Raw genomic sequence first — 24,601 nt, forward strand, 5'->3', positions numbered from 1 at the left:
GTACTTTCTGATTTTTCTGACTGAAGATTCAGACTTGGTACCCAGAACTGTGAATCAAGACTACATTATGCGTTTTTCAGATTTAGTCAATCATTCATGTTGGGCATTTTTGTTTGAAATTTTGGACATCTCACAATAAAATATAGACTAGTGTATCTGCTATATCTACATAAATTATACATACACCTAGCAAACAGGGCTATCTGTACAAAATGCCATTGCTTTTGCCAAAATGACTTTTGAAAATATGTTCCATAGAAACAGAGTAACTAAAAACAACTCATTCCTCCCCAAGTGAAGAACAGAAGTTGATTTCAGGTGTGCTCTTCATTAAATTGTCTGTTGAGCTATTTTTGGGTTGATGATTTCTGAGACTTGTCTTAATAATTAGAAATGAGCAGCAATTCAATTGCTTAGATAGAAATCTATACACTAACCTTGTTTAAGGCAAACAAAAAAAACCCTTTGGGCTTGGAAATTTATTTTTCTTTTTGTAATTGTCCCTTTGCAAGGAATTAGGGAAAGGATTAAAGGAAAGGAATGTTAGTAACCAATGTTTTTTTTTTAAATTTCTTTAAAAAGGTAAATGTGTAACGTTAAATGTAATAGCCTAAACCTGTTTAGTAACTTTTACAAGTCAACTCATTTCAGTGAGTAAAATACAAAAATAATTTATGTTCATTATTACCCATCAACCCGTCTTCCTACTCTCTCCACACCCACAAACCTAAGGAGAAATACTACCTTTTAACGAATAGGTACAATCAGATAAAAACAAATCAATAAACCAAGCATGCCTGAGAATGCATATCTGGCTCTGTATCTGCAGCCCACGACCTCTCTGCCAAGGGGTGGAAGGAATGTTTCATTCTTAGTCTTTTTTTAATTGTTTATTTTTAGTTTGTAACATTCACTTCCATAAGATTTTGAGTTCCAAATTTTCTCCCCACCCCAAGATGGCATGCAATCCAATATAGGCTCTACATATACATTCATATTAAACACATTTTCACATTAGTCATGTTGTAAAGAAGAATTAGAACCAATGGGAGGCACCACAAGAAAGAAGAAACAAACTAACAAAAAGGAGAACAAATAGTATGCTTTGATCTCCATTCAAACTCCATAGTTCTTTCCCTGGATGTGGATAGCATTTTCCATCATGAGTCTTTTGGAGTTGTCTCAGATCCTTGCATTACTAAGAAGAGGTAAGTCTATCAAAGTTAGTCTTCACACAGTGTTGCTGTTACTGTGGATAGTGTTTTCCTAGTTGTTGTCATTTCACTCAGCATCAGTTCATGTAAGTCTTTCCAGATTTTTCTGAATTCTGCCTGTTCATCATTTCTTATGAAATGTCAGTATTCCATTACATTTATATACCACTACTTGTTCAGCCATTCCCAATTAATGGGCATCCTTCAATTTCCAATCCTTGGCCACCATAAAAACTGCTGCTACAAATATTTTTGTACATGTGGGTCCTTTTCCCATTCTTATGATCTCTTTGGGACATAGCCCTGGAAGTGGTATTACTAGGTTAAAGGGTATGCACAGTTTTATAGCCCTTTGGGCATAGTTCCAATGGTTGGATCAGTTAACCACTCATCAAAAGTGCATTAGAGTTTTCCCACATCCCCTCCAAAACTTAAAATTTTCCTTTTTTGTCAGGTTAGCCAATCTGATAGGTGTGATATAGTACCTCAAAGTCATTTTGATTTGCATTTCTCTAATCAATAGGTATCTAGAGCATTTTTTTTATATGACTATAAATAGCTTTCTTCATCTGAAAACTTCCTGATCATATCCTTTGATGATTTTTCAATTGGAGGATGACTTGTATTCTTATTAATTTGACTCTATTCTCTATATATTTAGAAATGTGATCTTTATCAGAGACACTGGTTATAAAAATTGTTTTCCTGTTTTCTGCTTCCCTTCTAATCTTGGTTGCATTGGCTTTGTTTGTGCAAAAACTTTTCAATTTGACTTCATCAAAATTATCCATTTTGCATTTCATAATGTTCTCTATCTCTTATTTGGTTATAAATTCTTCTCTTCTCCATAAATCTGACGTAAACTATTCCTTTCTCTCTTAGTTTGCTTGTTGCATCAATCATGTATCATATATGTAGTATCAATCAGTATCATGCCTTTATATCTAAATTGTGTACCCATTTTGACTTTATCTTGGTATACAGTATAAGATATTGATGTATGCCTACTTTCTGCCATGTTATTTTCCAGTTTTTCCAGCAGTTTTTATTAAATAGTGAGCTCTTATCCCAGAAGCTGGAGTCTTTGGCTTTGTCCATTCTTAGTCTTTTGAAGTCATGATTGGCCTCTGGTTTTTAAGTCATGATTGGTTATATTTTGATATCTTTTAGGACAGTCCTTTTCACATAATTGCTGTGGCCATTGTTTAGGTTGTCCTAGTTCTCCTAAGTTCATTCCAAATCATAACTGTTCTCAGCTATTTGAAATATTGTCATATATGAGGGATTATAGTTATTCCTTTTGACCCCAAAGTGGGGGAGGGAGAGAACAAGAGTAATAGGTGAAAGCTATGAAGAAGCCAATTTATGCTTAATGTCAAAACAACAACAACATGTTCTAACAATGAGAGTTGTCCAACTGTTTCCAATGGGATGCCTTGAGAAGTGGTAGACTCCCTCTTATGGAGGTATTAAATTAGAAGTTTGAAAATGGCTAGTCATGTAAACTAAAGTAGTGTGGTTTTTTTTGAATAAAATTCGGACTAGGTAGACACTGATGGCTCTTCAAATTCTCAAATTCTGTGATTCTATACAATCCTACCTCTGATGTATACTAGTTTTGTGATCTTGAGACAACTCTTTGGGAGTGAAGAGTTTCCAACTCAAGAAGGAAACTGCTGGTTCCAAATTCCAGAGGTTGGTGATTATCCTGGGGGGAACTGATGAAAATTACCAATTTCTTTCTTTTTTTATGATCCCTGGACTGAAACTATTTTTACTGTGTAGTGATCTGTAAAAGAAGTATTTATTATTTCTACCGCTTTTACTCTTTATTTATGGTATATCTGTGACCTAATAAATATTTGTAAAATTCCATTTGATATCAAGATCTATTTACCCATCTCATATATATCTGTATGTGTGTGTACCTGTGTGTTTATGTACGTACATATATATACACAAGCACATATATTCTTATGCAATACCATTTGGAAGATACCATGTGTCTTTTAGCTTTAATTTCTCCAGCAAATTTATTCAAATTTTTACTTTCACTTATGTTTACCTTTCTGTTAGATTTATACTACATTGAGATAGAAATATTAAAGCTTCCTGCTGCTTTTGCATCACAGCCTATGTCTTCTTGTAATTTAGGAAGTTTTTCATTATGAATTTAAATTTTAAGGCATTTTGGATACAAAACTTTAATTTTGGTTCCTATCTTTCAACAGAATTAATGTAGTTTCCTTTTTTATCTTTTCATGTTTCAATTTTTTTCCTGACAGTATGACTTCAATGCCTACATTTTTAGATACACCTAATGAAAAGTAAATGTTACTCCAGCCCCTCATTTTTATTTCACTTATATTCACATTTTTTCTCAGATATTTCTTCTAAGCAACTAATTCTGGAGTTTTGTTTATTTTATTCCAACAATTTCATTTTCTTTCATTTTATTGGATTGTTTAATCCATTACCATTTAATATTGAGAGAAGTTTATGTTTTTCTCCATTTTCTCCTATTTCTTTGATTTATTTTCTCAATTATGATTTTTATTTATGTCTCTTTTTATTTTTTTTATTTTTTATGATGTCATCATTCTTAAATTTATTTATTTAACATATCTAGTTTTCAGCATTGATTTTCATAAGAGTTTGAATTACAAATTTTCTCCCCATTTCTAGCCTCCCCCCCACTCCAAGATGACATATATGTTCCCCATTCAGCCCTCCCTTCTGTCACCCCACTCCCCTCCCATCCCCTTTTCCCTTCCTTTCTTGTAGGGCAAGATAAATTTCTACACCCCATTGCCTGTGTATCTTATTTTCTAGTTGCATGCAAAAACTTTTCTTTTGTTGTTTTTGAACATCTGTTTTTAAAACTTTGAGTTCCAAATTCTCTCACCTCTTCCCTTCCTACCTACCCTCCCTAAGAAGTCAAGCAATTCAACATAGGCCACATGTGTATCATTATGTATAACCCTTCCACAATACTCATGTTGTGAAAGACTAACTATATTTTGCTCCTTCCCAACCCATCCCCCTTTATTGAATTTTCTCCCTTGACCCTGTCCACTTTCCAAAGTGTTTGTTTTTGATTACCCCCACCCCTATCTGCCCTCCCCTCCATCATCCCCCCCTACAAATATACATACATGCACATTCACTTATATATATATATATACATAAACATATATATATATATATATATATATATGCATATTCTTTTCAGCTACTATGATATATGATATTGAGGTCTCATGAATCATACACATCATCTTTCTATGTAGGAATGTAAACAAAACAGTTCAACTTTAGTAAGTCCCTTATGATTTCTCTTTCTTGTTTACCTTTTCATGCTTCCCTTGATTCTTGTGTTTGAAAGTCAAATTTTCTATTCAGCTCTGGTCTTTCACTGAGAAAGCTTGAAAGTCCTCTATTTTGCCTTGGAGCATGATACTCAGTTTTGCTGGGTAGGTGATTCAGGTTTTAATCCTAGCTCCATTGACCTCCAGAATATGGTATTCCAAGCCCCTCGATCTCTTAATGTAGAAGCTGCCAGATCTTGGATTATTCTGATAGTGTTTCCACAATACTCAAATTGTTTCTTTCTGGCTGCTTGCAGTATTTTCTCTTTGATCTGGGAGCTCTGGAATTTGGTGACAATATTCCTAGGAGATTTCTTTTTGGGATCTATTTGAGGAGGCTGATTCGATGGATTCTTTCAATTTCTATTTTGCCCTGTGGCTCTAGAATATCAAGGCAGTTCTCCTTGATAATTTCTTGAAAGATGATATCTAGGCTCTTTTTTTGATCATGGCTTTCAGGTAGTCCAATAATTTTTAAATGATCTCTCCTGGATCTATTTTCCAGGTCAGTGGTTTTTCCAATGAGATGTTTCACATTGTCTTCCATTTTTTCATTTCTTTGGTTCTGTTTTATAATATCTTGATTTCTCATCAAGTCACTAGCTTCCACTTGCTCCAATCTCATTTTTAAGGTAGTATTTGCTTCAGTGGTCCATTGGACCTCCTTTTGCATTTGGCTAATTCTGCCTTTCAAGGCATTCTTCTCCTCATTGGCTTTTTGGAGCTCTTTTCCCATTTGAGTTAGTCTATTTTTTAAGGTGTTGTTTTCTTCAGTGTACTTTTCAGTATTTTTTTTGGGTCTCCTTTCGCAAGTCATTGACTTGTTTTTCATGGTTTTCTCACATCCTTCTCATTTCTCTTCCCAATTTTTCCTCTACTTCTCTAACTTGCTTTTCCAAATCCTTTTTGAGCTTTTCCATGGCCTGAGATCAGTTCATGTTTTTCTTGGAGGCTTTTGGTGTAGGCTCTTGCACTTTGTTGACTTCTTTAGGCTGTATGTTTTGGTCTTCTTTGTCACCAAAGAAAGAATCCAAAGTCTGAGACTGAATCTGGGTGTGTTTTCTCTGCCTGGCCATATTCCCAAGCAGCTAAGTTGACCCTTGAGTTTTTCAGCTGGGTATGACTGCTTGTAGACTAAAGAGTTCTATGTTCCACGTTTGGGGGAATGTGCCAGCTCTGCCACACCAGCACTCCTCCTTCCCCAAGGAGCCCCAGCCTGGACTGGGCTTAGATCTTCAGCAGGCTCTGTACTCCTGCTCTGATCCGCCACTTAATTCCTCCCACCAGGTGGGCCTGGGGCCAGAAGCAATAGCAGCTGTAGCTGCCCCACCTCCGCTGCCCCAGGGGCGGTAGCGGAACTGTGAACTCCTTCCACTCCTGCAGCTTTTCCCACTAACCTTCTCTGTTGTCTTTGGTGTTTATGGGTTGAGAAGTCTGGTAACTGCTGCAGCTCACTGATTCAGGGCGCTAAGGCCCGCTCCGCCTGGCTTCTGGTCTGGTTGGTCCGAGCAGCTCACATTGGGCTCTGCTCTTCTCTGCTCCCAGCTCCCAGCTCCCAGCTCCGTGTGGGATAGACCTCACCCAGAGACCATCCAGGCTGTCCTGGGCTGTAGCCCTGCTTCCCTCTGCTGTTTTGTGAGTTCTGCTGTTCTAGAATTGATTCAGAGCCATTTTTTTATAGGTTTTTGGAGGGACTCAGCAGGGAGCTCACTGCTTTCCAGCCACCATCTTGGCTCCACCCCAGATAATTGAATCTCCTCATTTTTCAATAAGGAAACAGGCACAAAGAGGTTAAGTGACTTGACTAAGGTCAAACTTTTAATAAGTGGTAGAGCCAGAATTGAAAGGCAGGTCCTCTGACTCCAAATCCTATGATCTTTCCCAAGCTTATGGTGTCTATGTGTGTGTTTCATTTTTTTATACACAGCATCATAGTAGCTGTCATAAATACATGCTTAATAAATACTTGCAAACTTCTGGGACACATGACAAATAATATAGAAGAACAGACATTATTTCTGATCTTCCTGAATCTTCAAAACTTCTCAAAATAAGAATCATATATGAAGTAAAAGAATTGCTGCTTTCTTCAAGGTCCAAAACACAAAGAAAACACAACAACACAACAACCTGACAAACAATACTAGATCACTAATGATCGGCTCGATGGTGCAGCTCATAGTGTCAGTCTTGGAGTCAGGAAGACTCGTCTTCCTGAGTTCAAATCTGGCCTCTGACAATTTACTAGCTGTATGACCCTGGACAAGTCACTTAACCCTGTTTGCCTCAGTTTCCTCATCTATAAATGAGAAGGAGAAGGAAATGGCAAATCACTCCAATGTCTTTGTCAAGACAACCCCAACAGAGTTGTACATGATTGAAAATGACTCAACAGTAACAACTAATCACTAATTCCTAATTTATTCTTTCAGAACCCTCTTCCCACCAACCCCTACATTCTAATAGGGAAACTACCATTTATCATTTGACCAATTGATCTCCCATTAAGTTGGTGCTCTCAGATTCACTAACTACTTTCCTTGCTCCTGCTCTACTATTGACCCATACAACCTCATCATTTTGAGGCAACAAGAAACAGAACACAACTCTGCCCATCCACCACCTCTTTCCTCTTACCTCTGTGCAGCTCACCCTCACTCAAATCAAAGTCAAATGCAACTCATGTCATCATTTCCCTGGTGTCATGGTCCTCCTCAAGAATGAAGACAAACACAACCATAACTACAACCTGGTGTAGGGACTTAGGTCAGTGAAATTTGAATTTCCAAACATTAGGGGCGGCTGAGGAAGCTTTGAGGACGGCCTTAGGGTATTCACCATCAAAGGAGTCAGAAAGTGAATGAGAGGGAAATGTGAGGAAACAAAGATTAAAATTGCCAAATATCTCAGAAAGAAAAAGAAAACTCAGTTACAACTTCAAACAAAGGCAGATAAATCAACAGAGAACACATTAAAACAGAAGGAAAAAAATGGCTTCTAGGACATCTAAAGAAGTCTAAATATTTCTGAATAAATATTGTAAGACAAAGAAAAATGAATCAATACCTCATGAGGCAGAGGACTCTGGATTCCCAAAAGATTATGAAACAACCACAAGATATTCATGATTCAAGAAAGAAAGAAGAATCATGAAAGCAGAATTTATCCCTACACAATAAAAATAATAGAAAGAATAGAAAAACTCTAATTGACAGTGGTGAGTCTCACTAAAGAAACAAAAGAGAAAACAATTGACTTGGCATAAAAATACAGAGAAGTAAAGGGCAGTCTGGAAGAAGAGAAACAAAAAGCAATAACTCGAACACATGATCTCCATATATGCAAAGCATATGGGTTTTGAAGATAGGGTGTACAGAGATGATGTAAGAGTCATTGCTTTCCTAGAAAAAAAAATGACAATTCAAAAAACCTGAATACAATAATGCAAGAAAAAATACTTAAAACCCACTGCCCAGAACTTTTGAACACTGAAAATAAAGTACCAATAAAAAGAATTGACAGATCCCACCCCCCAAAATAAACCCTATTCTGCAAACTCCAAATGGTTAAATTTAATGATTCCAATGACAAACAATAAGCTATGTCAGTGACCAGGAGAAAGATCTTCACATATAAAGGAAAGACAATGCAAAGAACATGAAACTATTCTGAACCCACAAGAAATCACATGAGGGAAAGAAATAATGTGTTCTGAAGTGTAAAGGATCTCAAGGTGCCACCATGGGTGACATACCTTAAAAACCTGAGACTAATTATCATTAAAAAAATAGAGATTATATAAAAGAAAATCATCTGAAGTATTGCTTTACAGAACAAAAGATATATATGCCCATCAATTGTTTAGCAAATATCCTAGTCATTAGAAACAGAAGAAAGATAAATAATTACATCAACCAAGGAAAGCACAAGTAACAAAATTAATTATCCCAGATGGAAAAATAATGAGAAAGAGAATTGTGGAGTTAAGAAAAAGAACAGAGAAACAACAAAATAATTCATGAGTGACCACAGAGAGATTTCTTTGTTAAAGTAATCAAGGAGACAAGAATGAATGAGGAGAAAAGTGATATTAAAATAAAAGGCCAGAAACAGCATGGAATAAACCCTCACAACATCCCAAATAGAGGTGAATCATTGTGCTAAACTTCTTCCTAACACGAAAAAAGAAAGAGAAATTAGATTTAGAAGTAGTAGGGAATCCTGCTAAAGATCATTCCCATGGAGGAAAAGAAATACTCTTGGAGATGGGAACCTTACAATGAATATAATCTACAAGGATTTGGTGCTTAGAGAAATCAATAACTTTGAGAAAGTTCTGTGCCTCCATGGAAGGGAAAGGTAAGAAGAGAACAAGCATTTATCAAATGTCAAGGATGTGCCAGGCACTAGAGATCAAGTACTTTACAAATATGATCTCATTTGCTCTTCACAACAATCCTGTGAACTGGGTGCTATTTTTATCCTCATTTTACAGTTGAGAAAGCTGAGACAGAAGTTAAGTGTCAAGGGTCACACAACTGGGAAGTATCTGAGGCTGGATTTAGAATCAAGTCTTTCGGACTCTAGGTCCAGAACTCAATTCACTTCATCACTGAGCTACACAGACAACATCTTGCTTCATGGGAAGGGGAATCAGAGTTCCTAGGGGGAACTAACATTCATACAGGTGTGAAGATGTGGACTCAGAGTGAATATTACATGGTATATGAGAAAGAAAATTATTATGATTAGAGAAGAAAGTAGTGATGAATTTCAAAATCAGGGACACAAAAATATTTCTACCATGAGGCAACACTTCTATACTCTCTATCTTCTATAAGAACTGATACTTCCAAAGAATGAGACAAAACTAAAAAAGTATGTGGAAGGAAAAGATCTACAGAGTGACAATATGTAAATTGTTTAGAAAAGGGAACTTAAAATAGATACCTTACAAGTTTTAGTTACATGAAGAACACAGAGACTTTAGAAAGAATAAGTGAAACTGCCACTTTTTTAAAATAGAAGTTTACACTAGACACAAAAGGAAAAGAATTTGAAAAACTTACAGAAAATTTTAAAAAATTAGCATAAGTGAATGAAGGGAAGAAGAGTGATTTTACTTAAGCTTTTTTTTTAATGAAAGGGGAAGAAAAGGAAGGATCAAATAAGTAGATAAAAGGAAGAAAAATAAGTTAATAAGTTAAAACTCCAAATCTAGAGAAAGAAGTGAAAAACAGGAGACTGTTTGTTTGAACAAAAAGAAAAAAAAAGTCTAAAGAAAGAGAGTCTCCTTAAAGCAGATTAAGCAAAAATAACTGAAGCTGTGAAGTATTGTCTTTAAAAAGAGACATAGGGCTTCCGGGGGCGGAGCCAAGATTCCAGAGCTCCCAGATCAAGGAGAAAATACTGTAAGCAGCCAGAAAGAAACAATTTGAGTGTTGTGGAAACACAATCAGATTAACCAAAGATCTGGCAGCTTCTACATTAAGAGATTGAAGGGCTTGGAATACGATATTCTGGAGGTCAATGGAGCTAGGATTAAAACCTAGAATCACTTACCCAGCAAAAATGACTATCATGCTCCAAGGCAAAACATGGATTTTCAGTAAAATAGAGGACTTTCAAGCTTTCTCCATGAAAAGACCAGAGCTGAGTAGAAAATGTGACTTTCAAACACAAGAATCAAGAGAAGCATGAAAAGGTAATCAAGAAACAGAAATTGCAAGGAACTTACTAAAGTTGAACTGTTTTGTTTACATTCCTACATAGAAAGATGATGTGTATGAGTCATGAGACCTCAATATCACAGTAGCTGAAAGGAATATGCATATATATATATGAAGATGAAGGGAAGATATCTAAAAGAAATAAAATCAAATTAAGGGATGAGAGAGGAATATATTGAGAGAGGGAGATAGGGAGAGAGAGAATGGGGTGGATTATCTTGCATAGAGGTGGCAAGAGGAAGCAGTTCTGTGGGAGAAGGGGAGAGGGCAGGTGAGGGGGGAATGAGTGAATCTTGCTCTCATCACATTTTACCTGAGGAGGGAATACCATACATACTCAATTGGGTATCTTACCCCACAGGAAAGAAGAGGGAAGAAGATAAAAAAAAGGGAGGCATGGTGGAGGGGAGGGCAGATGGGGGTGGAGGTAATCAAAAACAAACACTTTGGAAAGGGGGCAGGGTCAAGGGAGAAAATTCAATAAAGGGGGATGGGTTGGGAAGGAGTAAAATATAGTTGGTCTTTCACAACATGAGTATTGTAGAAGGGTTATACATAATGATACACATGTGGCCTATGTTGAATTGCTTGACTTCATAGGGAGGGTGGGTGGGAAGGGAAGAGGGGAGAGAATTTGGAACTCAGAAGTTTTAAAAAGATGTTCAAAAACAAAAAAAAAAAGATTTTGCATGCAACTAGAAAATAAGATACACAGGCAATGGGGCGTAGAAATTTATCTTGCCCTACAAGAAAGGAAGGGAAAAGGGGATGGGAGGGGAGTGGGGCGACAGAAGGGAGGGCTGAATGGGGAACAGGGCAACCAGAATATATGTCATATTGGAGTGGGGGGGAGGGTAGAAATGGGGAGGAAATTTGTAATTCAAACTCTTGCGAAAATCAATGCTGAAAACTAGATATGTTAAATAAATAAATTTAAAAAAATTACTATCTGAAAAAAAAAGAAAAGAAAAATGAGGAGATTGGATTCAAGGCCTCTAAGGTTCCTTACATCTCTACATCTCTAACTTCATCATCATATTGGCTTGCTCTGCCTCAGCCTTTATGTTCTAAAGGAATACCTCTCTTGGGTCTCAAGTCAAATTTGACACCTTTCCTAGTTACTTGGTAAACAAGGGTTAGGAGGCCACCCAAATGAAGTTTATGGAAAGAATAACACCAGAAAAGCTGCACTGGCCACAGTTAGAACATAAGGATTAAAAACCAACAAAACAAAACAAAAATAACTCATTATATTCTCCCTATCCTATGGAGCTTACAATCTACTAATGGGGGATGACATATACATAAATCAAAATAAAATCTGCTAGAGTCTGAAAATTCCTAGAAGATGGCAACTTAATAAACACACATCTTGAGGATGAGAACTCATGTCTCTGAGAGGGTGAGCCTTGAAGAAAGGTAAGAGTTTCAACAGGCAGCTGTTGAGAAAATGCCTTCTAGCCATGGAGGCTGGCCTGCACAACTTACCAAATCAATGTACTGAGCACTTGGCCTGGAGTCAGGAAGATGTGGGTTCAAATCCAGCCTCAAACAATTATGATCTGTGTGATTCTGGGCAAGTCACACTCTTTGCTTCAACTTTCCATAACTATAAAATAGAAATGATAATGAATGGGATGGATAATTGTGAAGACTTCACAGAGCAAAATACAGGGGTTACACTCCTCTCATATTTCTGAAGTAGGGAATGTCTGAGGGAGTAAGAGAGGCTTAGAATTTAACCTTGTAGTGACTAAACTAAACTTCTAGAAAATCAGGGCCTGAAATGGTAGGGGTCCTTCCCTTCCTTCTCTCTCTCTCGGTGACCAAATAAGGAAAGGGTCACTGTGACCTGCATTGAATGAAGCCAAAGGAATTGCCTCCCCCTTTCTTCCTCATTTCTTCTCCTAGACTTTCAGACACCACCCCCGGCAGTTGAGTTCTGGATAGGGAAAAACCTGAATGGACTGCATCAACCTTGGTCCCCTAGTCCTCTGTCTAGTTTTTTGCACCTAGATTGTCAGCCCGCCTCCCAGCCAATGGTGAGAAGGGATAGAGGTGGACAGGAATCTTTTCATTAAGAGTATAAATTAAAGCAGTATTCCCTTTTACCTCGCCTCCTCCATTATGGAGGTGTGCCCAAATCTTGCAAGATTTTTAAGATAAATTCACTTTGCTTCTCCTAAAGATATCTCTCCTATTATTTGAAAACTTTGTCCCATACAATAATAATGCCAGTGTTATTCTTCTCAGTGTTATTGTGAGGGCCAAATGAAATAATATTTTTAAAAAGCTTAGCATAATGTCTGGTACATAGAAGACAGTTAATAAATAGCTATTTCCTTTGATTGTTCCCTCGGTCCTTCCCTAATTCTCCTCCCTCCCTCCTGTGTTGGTAACCAAAAATGGGCTCCTTAGCACTTAGTCAACAAGTGCCCTTGACTAGTTTGGCTTTTTCCTCTGAACTGAATGCTGTTTTTATGTTGGATTGGAGTAAGCTTGTCAGCTCCTTCACCGTGCTTCCCTTGCTTAAGCAGATCGAAAGAACCTGTGCTTTCCCCAGCGTACCTTACACCCCCGCAGAAGCCGGATGGTTAAAAACAGCTTCCATTGGAGCCAGAGGCTGCTACAGCTACAGCCACAGCGGAAGCTGAAGCAGGAGCTGCCAGTAGCAGAGCTGACCTACGGAAGGAAGCTGAACAAGGACTTGAGGCCAGTGGGTAATCTTTTTACCATGGAGGGGGAAGCATGATTTTGCTTTACACCATCATGCTTCCCTGTAGCCTCCTGGTTACTCTTGTGAGGTGTACTTATTGGGCCTGGAAGCTTTTGATCAATATGTCAAAATGGGGATGCTGGTTCATAGGTTGGTTACTGTGGAGCCTAAATATATGCTTTGATTCTTCTGCCTCCTACTTTGAGAGTTTCTTATATCCAGCGGTTCCGAACCTTTCAGACATATATATGATCCTCTTTGAAATTATAAACTCTGCCCTCCTAATACACCCTCCCTCCCTTCCTTCCTTCCTTCCTTCCTTCCTTCCTTCCTTCCTTCCTTCCTTCCTTCCTTCCTTCCTTCCTAAAAGAACAGAGATAGGAAGAAACAAGACAAGATTAGGGAATAGCAAGTTGTCCAGAAGCTTAGGACCTGGGGTGCCTGATGAGGAACAGGGTGAAATGCTGGAAAGGTAAATTGAAGTCAGATTTTGGACTTCTTAATTGTCAGAATAAGAGTCTATATTTTAAATTATAAAAATTATAGGAATTATAAGAAAATTTAAATTAAATTCTGAATATGGGAATGAGAGGATCCAACTTGTACATTAAGAAGGTGACCTTACAATGAGTGAAATATGGATTGTGGAAAGGAACAGCTAAGGACAAAACCAGCTTAGTTTACAATGAACCTAATCTGGCTTTTCCATATTATACTTAGCTCAGCCTTTTTTTATCATGACTCAAATAACCCATCTCCTTCTACGGTTTATTGCATATGCGAAGACAATAATACTCATGAATAATCTTAAAGTTAAAACCAGTAAAAATGAAGTGCCAAAGATGACAGAAAATGGAGGTCTAGAGGTACTGGGACCCCAAAATTCAAGGGCAAGAAATAAAAGTCTTGCTTTAATTCAACTCAAGGTTTCTTTCAGCTGGAGATAAGGTTTATTAAAACACTGGTCTAGGTGGGTGAGATTTTAAGAATCCACCCTATTGTCCAGATTTTAAGAATGTGAGCATTTGTGATGCTTTGTATTGCTAATGTAAGTGGGCCAAACTCTTAAGGAATCTGAAATAATTTAATTGGGGGCAAGATGGACCTTATATACAGAAAGACTGTGAGAAGGCTCTAGGAGTAGGTAAGTAGTCTGGGGTGCCTGGGAGTTAACAGGGAAGGACCCAGAAGGGCCAGGTGCCCCAGGCAAATGCCAGGAACATGGAGCATGTGGGAAAGTCCAGGGGCTTTTCTTTTTTTGGATCCAGATCCAAAAGACATGTTCTTTTCCTTTAAAGGGGTTCAGATCCCATCCTGAACAGAGTTAACAAATGTTGACTAGGCTGTGGGAAGACAGGCATACTGATATGTCATTAAAAAGTCAATGGAAAACAATTTGGAATTGCTCAAGAAAAGGGACTAAACTGTTCATAGTTTTTAATGTGGACATTACACTTCTAAGCATTTTTTTCTTTGATCTCTTCAAAGAGATAAAATCCCATACACAGCAAAATATTTACAACAATACTTTCATAGCAATCAATTAGAAATAAAGTCTCTGCCCATTTCTGGAGAATGACTAAACAATTGTACTATACAAATGTTATGAGATATTCTTGTGCTTTATGGATAGATCAATATGAAGAATTAAGAGAAACATGACAACATTTGTATGAAATGATACATATTGAAGAAAAATGAGGAAAAAATAACTACACATATATCACCAAGGTAAATAAAATTAATTGAAAGCAATAAAATTATTTTTTTTAAATTTTATTCTTAATTTATATACTAAAAAAATCATTTTCACAGCATAATACAATAAAAAGACGATACACATTAAACTACAAATCTACTATGCCTAACTTGCTATTCCTTTCAAATATACAAAATTATCATATAGTTTGTTTTCTTCTTTTTTATTCCCTTCCCCTGCCCTAGAGGTGGCTACAATTAGATGCAAATTAAGTGTATGTGTATATGAATATTTGTATGTGTACATATGTGTGTGTATGCATATATGATGGGATATAGGCTGGAATCCCCTTGAATTCTCTTTGAATCTTCCTACTTGATCTGGTGTTTGCCTGAGGCCCTAAGCCTTCCATTGCTAGGTCCAAATCTCTGTTAACTTTAACCTATCCTAGCCCTCCATTGTCTGTTAGCTCCAAGTAGACTTCAGCAACTTCCCACCCTTGATCCTATCAAAATATCTATGACCAAATCTGTCACCCTTAAGCTAGCCTAGTCCTCCATTGTCTGTTAACCTCTGGATTGCCTTGGGCAACTTCCCACCCTTGATCCCATCAAAATCCCATGTTCTTGGTTCTTCAACTAATTACTGGCCACTCCCATCAAGACCCTCACTAAAACCCTCCTCCCCTCACCCCAGAACCTCCCCTAGATTCCTCCCACAGTCTTTCTGTATATAAGATCCATCTTGCTTCCATGAAGGTTCTCAGATTCAATCTGGCCCACTTGTCAATATAAGTGTCACAAATGCTCATATTCCTTAAGAGTCTACCCAATACGGTGAGTCTCTAATAAAGTTTGTTTTTCTCTTTAGCTGAAAGAAGGCTTGAGTCAAATTCATTCAGGCAGGACCTAGTATGTCAGTATTTTGAGTTCCTGAGCACCCCTAAACCCCAAACTTCAACACACACACACACACACACACACACACACACATATGTGTGTGTGTGTAATTATTCTATACATACTTCTATTGATCAGTCCTTTTCTCTGGATGCAGCTCGTATATTTCTTCATATGTCCTTTATAGTTAATTTGGGTATTTGTAATAGACAAAATAACTTGTTTGCTCAAATGTTGTTTGTCCTTCATTCATAAAGAGGACCATGAAATAATTAAAGTGATGCCATGACTTGCAAGTGATTTGGATTTATGTGAAGAAGAGCTGTGCAAAGTCACCAGCCTCACTTTTTCCTCCAGAGCTGTCTGGATCCAGCAGCAAGATAGAGATCTGGAAGACTGGAGATGACTCCTGGAATCAGTAGAAGACCCTGGACTTTCTAAGCTAAGGTCTTTCCCAGGTCTCAGTTTGACTGAGACAATACCTCATTCAAGGAAGATAGGATTTGGTACTTAAGGTTAGGTAAGAAATGAGGCAAACGATGACCTCTTTTACCTAGTCAAAGGAAAAATCAGTCTGGGAGGGAAAGTTCCTCAGGGTTTCTGGCCAAAACAGAAACAATGGCTATTTACATTCACTCTGGGTTTGGGCTATCAAAGTCCTTCTTAAAATTAAGGCTGTAAAATTATAATAACCAATATTGTTCCTGAAGAAGAAACGAATTAATTTCTCTTCTTACATTATAGAGGTTAGATTACTGAATGAGTGTGGAATATCGTGTATGTTGTTAGAGGTAGTCACTATCAGTTGGTTTGGCTTAATTTTCTCCTTGTCCCAAGGAAGGGATGGCTTGGGGATAGGTTGGGTATATAGAAATGACTACAATACAATAAAAAACATTCATCAATAAAATTTTTAAAGTTAAAAAGTTAAATAAGAACAAAAATGAATTGTGTGGGGGCGGAGCCAAGATGGCACCTAGAAAGCAGGGACTTACCTAGGGTTCTCCCCCAGGACCCTCCAGACACAGGTAAAAAATGACTCTGAACAAATTATAAAACTGCAGAACCCATGAAATAGCAGAGGGAAGCAGGGCTCCAGCCCAGCACAGCCTGGATGGTCACTGGGTAAGGTCTATTGCCCATGAAGCTGGGAATGGAGCAGAGCAGAGCTCAGTGAGGGCTGTGCCTGGACCAACCAGACCAGGGGCTGGGAGGAACAGGCCCTAGTGCCCTGAATCAGTGAGCTATGGCAGTTACCAGACTTCTCAAGCCAGAAACACCAAAGACAACAGAGGAGGTTACTGGGAAAAGATGGGGGGGGGGAAGAGTGAAAGGAGTTTCTGGTTTAGCCACCACCCCAGGGGCAGCAGGGGTGATACAGCTACAGAACTACAGCTGCAGTTGCTTCAGGCCCCAGGCCCACCTGGTGGGAGGAATTAAGTGGCAGATCAAAGCAGGAGTGCAGAGCCTGCTTAAAATATGAGTTGGTCTGGGTTGGTGGTTCTTGGGGGAGGAGGAGTGCTGGTGTGGCAGAGCTTGCTGTTAGAAATAACTCTGAAATCAACAGCACATCCCCTGAAGCTTGGAACAAAGTACTCTCTACTCTACAAGCAGTCATACCCTGAAAAAAACTCAAGAATCAAGTAGTTGGCAGGGAACATGGCCAGGCAGCAAAAACGTACTCAGATTAGGACTCAGACTTTGGAATCTTTCTTTGGTAACAAAGAACACCAAAACATACAGCCAGAAGAAGTCAACAAAGTCAAAGAGCCTACATATAAAGCCTCCAAGAAAAACATGAACTGGTCTCAGGCATGGAAGAGCTCAAAAAGGATCTGGAAAAGCAAGTTAGAGAAGTAGAGGAAAAATTAGAAAGAGAAATGAGAAAGAAGCAAGAAAACCATGAAAAACGAGTCAATGACTGGCTAAAGGAGACCCCCCCCCCAAATTGAAGAAAACAGCACCTTAAAAAATAGACTAACTCAAAAACAATAGACTAACTCAAATGGCAAAAGAGCTCCAAAAAGCCAATGAGGAGAAGAAGGCCTTGAAAGGCAGAATTAGCCAAATGGAAAAGGAGGTCCAAAAGACAACTGAAAAAATGGAAGACTATGTGAAACATCTCATTGGAAAAACCACTGACCTGGAAAATAGATCCAGGAGAGATAATTTAAAAATTATTGGACTACCTGAAAGCCATGATCAGAAAAAGAGCCTTGATATCATCTTTCAAGAAATTATCAAGGAGAACTGCCCAGATATTCTAGAGCCAGAGGGTAAAATAGAAATTGAAAGAATCCAACGATCACCTCCTGAAACAGATCCCCGAAAGAAAACTCCTAGGAATATTGTCACCAAATTCCAGAGCTCCCAGATCAAAGAGAAAATACTGCAGGCAGCCAGAAAGAAACAATTTGAGTATTGTGGAAACACAATCAGGATAAAACAAGATCTAGCATCTTCTACATTAAGGGATCAAAGGGTTTGGAATATGATATTCTGGAGGTCAATGGAGCTAGGATTAAAACCAAGAATCACCTACCCAGCAAAACTGAGTATTATGCTCCAAGGCAAAATATGGATTTTCAATAAAATAGAGAACTTTCAAGCTTTCTCAGTGAAAAGACCAGAACTGAATAGAAAATTTGACTTTCAAACATAAGAATCAAGAGAAGCATGAAAAGGTAAACAAGAAAGAGAAATCACAAGGGAGTTACTAAAGTTGAACTGTTTTGTTTACATTCCTACATGGAAAGGTGATGTGTATAATTTCTGAGACCTCAGTATTAGAGTAGCTGAAGGGAATACACACACACACACACACACACACACACACACACACACACACATATATATGGAGGGAGAGAGAGAGAGAGAGAGAGAGAGAGAGAGAGAGAGAGAGAGAGATAGAGAGAGAGAGAGAGAGAGAGAGAGAGAGAGAGAGAGAGAGAGAGGAGAGAGAGACAGAGACAGAGACAGAGAAGGGCTCAGGGTGAGTTGAATATGAAGGGATAATATCTAAAAAAATAAAATCAATTTAAGGGATGAGAAAGGAATATATTGTGGAGGGAGAAAGGGAAAGGTAGAATGGGGTAAATTATCTCACAGAAAAGTGGCAAAAAAAAGCAGGTCTGTAGGAAGGGAAGAGGGGGCATGTGAGGGGGAATGAGTGAATCTTGCTCTCATCAGATTTGACCTGAGGAGGGAATAACATATACACTCGGTTGGGTATCTTACCCCACAGGAAAGAAGGAGGAAGGAGATAAAAAAGGGGGGATGATAGAAGGGAGGGCAGATAGGGGGAGGAGGTAATCAAGCAAACACTTTTGAAAAGGGACAGGGTCAAGGGAGAAAATTGGATAAAAGGGGATAGGATAGGAAGGAGCAAAATATAGTTAGTCTTTCACAACATGAGTATTGTGGAAGCGTTTTGCATAATGATACACATGTGGCCTATGCTGAATTGCTTGCCTTCGTAGGGAGGGTGGGTGGGAAGGGAAGAGGGGAGAGAATTTGGAACTCAAAGTTTTTGCATGCAACTAGTAAATAAGATATACAGGCAATGGGGCTTAAACATCTATCTTGCCCTACAAAAAAGTAAGGGAAAAGGGGATGAGGGGGAGTGGGGTAAGAAAAGGGAGGGCTGACTGGGGAATGGGGCAATCAGAATATATATCATCTTGGAGTGGAGGGGAGGGTAGAAATGGGGAGACAATTTGTAATTCAAACTCATGAAAAGTAATGCTGAAAACTAAAAATATTAAATAAATAAATAATGATTTAAACTAAAAAAAAAATGAATTATGTGCTAAAGCTAGGAAAATATATTTTTGTCCCCTAAGCAAGGTTAGAAAGTTGAGAATAACACCCCTCTGACCCCACCCAATGAAAATCTCAGATGAATATAATTTCAATTCTTAAAAGAATGGGCATGTTACAGCACATAGGATACTTTGGGGCTTCTCTATAAAATATACTACTTATCACAAAGTGAATACCCAGGTCCTTTACAACACAGATTTTTTTTTGCCACCAAGAATATATACATTTATTAAACAAAAACAATTTTTAAATCATCCCTCTTTATACCTCCACTGAATGCTGCACCATGGGCTGCTGCCTACCTTATCTAGACCTAGCTTATGTTCTAAGGAATGCAATTTCTTTCTATTTATTTATTTGTTTGTTTGTTTGTTCATTTATTTATTTATTTAGGTTTTTTTAGGAGTGCTATTTCAAGAGTAGTGATTTATATTTATTTTGTAAATAATCAAGAGTAAAATAGAAGAAAAAAGAAAGAAAAAGTTCAAAGTAATAATGTTTATCTTTTCTTGCAGAATAATAGCATAAGTCCTTAAATATGTGCTAAGAAAGCAGTTTATTTTTGGTAAGTGCAATATGCAATATGCATTAAATAACTAATTTTAATGTCATTTGCAGTTGTCTTTACAAGATCAAAAACATAACCTTTAACAAAAGGGAGCCAACTGGCATTTGAACATTGGTACTTTGATAATGAATGTAAAGCACTGTGGAAACCATTGGAGGGGGAATATTTTTCTGGGTATTCCAAAGGTATGTTTGTGGTCTGGATGCTGAGACTCACTGTTGCCTGAGGATGTGTTTGTCAGTGACTCAGGCAAGTTTCTCAGGGAAGGTCTTGGCTAAGGCCAATGCAATGATTGAAGACGAGCTCAATGATTTTTTTTTCTCCTCATTCTAAGACTTACATGATGCAACAGATTATCAGTGCCATACTTCTTCAAAGAATTGCTAAGAATTAAAAGTAATTAAATTAAACATTTAAAGGAAAGTAGACTAGATGTTTTTATTTAGGAACCGTCATTTCTACAAGTCTGGACACCTGATTTTTTCCCCCTAGAAGACATATTAACATTTTTTTTCTGGGGGTTCAATACTCTAAGCCTTAATATTGTAGAGACACCAACTTTCATTGGTAAAGGTTGTGGAGGATGAAGCCTTGTATGGAAGCTCCCTATATTAATCACAGGTCCAGTTTCTTTTCTTTTCAATATTCTATATGCATTTTAACTTAAGGTAATGATCCTGGGAATAATGTACATAATATGTGGGTTCCCTTGGCCACTACCAAGTAGAGCAATTTGAAAAAGGGAATATTTTAGAAATGCTGATATAACCTGAGGGCTGTGCTGGGTCTCTGTTTACACACATGCCCCATGATGTAACATATGTAAAGAAGAATCTGAGTCTATTGCTAATATCAGTGGATAAACTAGCATTTTTGTAAGACAGCAAAATACGCAAACACACATACAATACTTCCACACATACACATACAAACTGACAAGTTGTTTTGGGGATTTTTACTCACATTGTGTGTCAAAGCCTTATCCCCATTGATAGAATGATGAATTCTGATCCATATATCGATAGATTAAGAAATAGGATTTTCCTGTAATTTCATCGTAGCACAACACTGTGCATTATTATTGTAAGTTCAAGAAATTAATCCAAGAGATGGAGATAAACATGTTTCTGTGACCTGGGAACTTACCTGATTTAAACTACCTCAAAAACCCATGGATGATAATCAAGGCTTGATTTGGAAAAATGTACTATTCATGAAAGGTATGCAATAATCAATTCAGTGAAAGCACGGATTCACGATAAAGAACCAATGTGTTAAAATCTTCTGAGCTCATTGACAAATCATGCAAAATATATGATTATATAAAAAAGGATACATTATCTATTAAAAGATATAGAGAATATAAACATTTGTGGAGATTTGGCATGCTTTTTTTTTGGCCTCTGTCACAGTTAATTTGCACACTATGCTAAGAAAGAGATCCAAAGGGCACACTGATGGGGGTTGACATTTTGCCCAGGACTCAGGATTAAATCCATTCATTTATCTTTATTTCTGTCCACAGATTTACTCACAGTGTCCTACAAATAGATGATACTCAATGAAGATGTGTTAACTGATTATTGATGCATTATTCAATGATGTTTTTCCACTATAATTCCATACTGCCACCTCATCATCACATGGAGGTGCTAATGGATTCTTAAAGGCTTTACTATGTAGTAGAAGGTGAGCCCTTGCCAAGGTGGAAAGATAGTGAGAATGGGCTCAATGCCAGACTATCTATTTGATGGCTAATTTAATGAAATTAATCATCATGTGGTCACATGGTAGATACAGCAACTCTTGAAGCCCATCTACTAAGATACAAAAGACTTAGCGTCTACATCAGTGAAGAAGGTCCCCACACTTAGAGCCACAACCAGTGTGGGACCTGCAGGGTATTGCTTCCAAGTTCCAACATCCAAGAAGGTGTGCTTTGTTCCCAGGATGATGTGCTTCTTCTCAAGAACAAAATTTACTCCCAGTGGTTAGCTTTGCCCCATACTTTTGCTTGTGGACCTTCTCTGGGCTACTATGCTATGACAACTATTCCTTATGTTACTATCCTAAGACTCCAGGCAGTGTGATGCCCCTCTATTGATGCCTCCCTTCCTCACCACCAATCCTCACGTTCTCTCAAGGGTCATGTGGGGGGTGGGGAATGTTTCTCAGCATTACTGCATCTTTTTCTATGTTGCCATTCTACCATCCCCCTGCTCTCTTGACCCCTCCCAAACCTTGTCTCAATTATTGTGTCCCAGGTAAAAAAAATATTCCTAGGTATGATTCTACCCAAACTTACAGAAATATATAACCTTTAAAGTAAGTAAGTAGGTATGCTACTATATTTATTTTGTATCTGTGATTTCATCTTTGTAATAATAATAATATTAGCTAAAACTTTCATAGAGCGTACTACATGCCAAGCACTATGTTAGGAACTTTATAAATATCATCCCATTTGATTCTCCCAAGAACCTGAAAGGCAAATGCTATCATTATCTCTATTTTAAAGATGAGGACTGTGTGGTAAAGAAAGGTTAAAATGACTTGCTCAGGTCACATAGCTAGTAAGTGTCCCAAGGCTCTATTTGCACTCAGGTCTTCCTGACTCCAGGCCCAGTGTCCTATCTACCACCCTTCAAGGAGCAGCTAGCCCTACCAATATACATCAACTTATTTCTCACCTGACTGCATTAGAATTTCTCTGACCTACTTCTCCAGTATGTCTCAGTATCAGGTACCTTCTCCCCTGCATCTCTCTCTTTTTCATCAGGAATCAACCCTGAACCAGTTTCAAGTCTGCCACAGTATCATCTTGGAGAGGTCACCTCAAATAATAAATAAGCATATATTAGGCTTCTATTAAGTGCAAGCCATTATATTAGGAAATAGTCTATACCCTGAAGGAGAAAGGATGTACATAAATAAAGCTTAGAAAAAGATATAAGCAAAAGGAATAAAGGCCACTTTTTGGAGGGAATGTTCTAACAGTTGGGGACTTTGTGTTGAAATCCCCCTCTTTCTTTATTCTAAAAGAAAAAAAGGGATTGTAAGAGGTAGTATCAAAGTGAATGCCTTCCAGAAATGAAGCACAACTTGTATGAAAATATCAAAATTGGAAATGGATTATCCAGTGTAAGGAGCAGAAAGAAAGTCAGTTTGGCTAAACCAGAGAATTCATGAAGAATGGCACATTAGACTAGAAAGGGATGTTGCAATCAGGTATAGTTCCCAAGATTTCTAACCATCCCTTCTAATTTTAACATTTTGTGATGGCACACATTTATGCATTCAGCAAATATTTCTTTTCTCATTGGAAATTTTAAATACATTTTTCCAATTACACGTAAAAACAATTTCTAGCATTTTTTAAATTTTGAATTTCAGATTCTCTCTCTTCTTTTCCCCTCCCCCTCACTGAGAAAGCAAGATATTTGATTCAGATTATACATGCATAATCTTGCAAAACATATTTCCACAGTAGCCATCTTGTAAAAGAAAGCATAGACCAAAAAAAGAGTTGAAGAAAGTAAAAAAAAAAGTATGCATCAATCCATATTTAGACTCCATCAGTTTCTTTCTGGAAGTTGATAGCATTTTCAGAAGTCCTTTGGAATTGTCTTGGATCATTCTATTGCTGAGAATAGGTATATTATTCACATTTTGTACAACATTGCTGTTACTGTGTACAATGTTCTCCTGGTTCTGCTCACTTGACTTTCAGCAAAGATTTCTTAGAGATATTGAAGAGCACCTTACTGAAGTAGCTAATAGATCCATTATCCTTGGAGTTGTAGGAAAATTTTCAACAAATAGCCTCTCAGAGGCTCTGATCCTCAGGAGACTAGCAGTACTGTGAAGATGCATGAACGAGCTTAAAGAAGAAACTTCCAGAAACCTACTTTGAAGAAATTGGCCTAAAGAAGAAACAGGTGTGTTGGTTGGCTCTCCTTTATTTTGGGATTCTAGAAGGATATAATTTGCTCTCTACAAAAGCAGTGGCAGAAAAGGTGATGATTACCTACCAGGTTGTTACCTGGTAAGCAGGAATGTCAGAAATGTTGAGAACAGACCTAAGCCAGGAAAAAAAGACTCTGAACTGCATCCCCACCTTCAGATTCTTTTTGGAAGAGGTGTGGTTTAGGAAAAAAATAGGGTTGCCAAGAAAACCATCAAGGTGTGTGTTTCAATGGTTAATTTGACTTTCAATTCCTTTAAAATAGATGCATCTAGCTTGGAAATTTTTGTTTTGTTTTGCTTTTTAATTGTTAGAGAGTTTTGACTTCTCTCATCTGTTTTGTGTTTGATTCACTGTAAATGAGAAGCTTCTTATAATCCCTTTGGGTTACTGGATTTTAGTCTTTTGCAGAGTAACCTTGAGCCTAGTTCTTAGATTTATGTCAATTTAGCTTGAATGAGAAATTAATAAAAGCTTTGTAACATATCACTATGTGTCATAAATATCACTCACATGTTCCTGATGTGGCCAGTAAGAAAAGAATGGACTCCTCTATTAATGGAAATTGGTTTAAACTGGAGTTAAAATTTGAGAAAACTTCTTGGAAATTATTGCTTTAGTC

The sequence above is a fragment of the Trichosurus vulpecula genome, chromosome 2, assembly GCF_011100635.1.
Source record: "Trichosurus vulpecula isolate mTriVul1 chromosome 2, mTriVul1.pri, whole genome shotgun sequence".
NCBI lineage: Eukaryota > Metazoa > Chordata > Mammalia > Diprotodontia > Phalangeridae > Trichosurus > Trichosurus vulpecula.